Genomic DNA, 549 nt, shown 5'->3' with positions numbered 1-549 from the left:
CCCGCCGCGACTTCCAACTCTTTCTGTCCGCCCCTTCCTGGCTTCTCTGAAGTGCACCCGCCCGGGCGTGAGCGGCCGGCCGCGCCCCTGCGTGCTGGACCCGGGGCAGGGGACAGGTGGCGGCGTCCCGAGCCGGCGGCCCGGCGCGCCCTCGGATCCCGGCTCCTGGGAGGGGGGAGTGCAGGTTCCCGGGCAAGGAACGCCCCCACCCCCACCCCGTGCGGGGCCCGGTGCGCTCGGCTGCACCCCCCTCCCCCAGCCCGGGGCGCCCTCAGAGCCCGGCTGCTGGCGGGGGAACAGGGGGCAGGGGGAACACAGGGCCCCGGGCAAGATCCCCCCCGCCCCCCACAGCCTGGTTCGGGGCCCGCGGCGCGCGGTTGCACCCCCGCCCAGCCCGCTGCTCCCTGCCCTCAGTTGCCGGCGCAGCAGTTAGTCGAGTAACTATAACAACTAACACCGAACATGTCAGCGTCTGACTCAGACACGTTTGGAGACCCAGTGGGAGAGGGCGCACGGCGAGGCGGGGCCAGAGGGCAGGGGACCAGAAGT

The 549-nt window shown here is 73.8% G+C and overlaps 1 protein-coding gene across 1 annotated transcript in view; it reads left to right on the top strand.

Moving 5' to 3' along the window:
- The window catches only part of CNIH3 (cornichon family AMPA receptor auxiliary protein 3), a 98,500-nt gene that overhangs the window by 277 nt on the left and 97,674 nt on the right, over window positions 1-549 (top strand). The gene's annotated exons all lie outside the window — the stretch shown is intronic.

The sequence above is a fragment of the Crocuta crocuta genome, unplaced genomic scaffold (genome assembly GCF_008692635.1).
Source record: "Crocuta crocuta isolate KB4526 unplaced genomic scaffold, BGI_CrCroc_1.0 scaffold322, whole genome shotgun sequence".
NCBI classification, from domain to species: Eukaryota; Metazoa; Chordata; class Mammalia; order Carnivora; family Hyaenidae; genus Crocuta; species Crocuta crocuta.
This window is presented reverse-complemented; position numbering and strand designations above follow the sequence as displayed.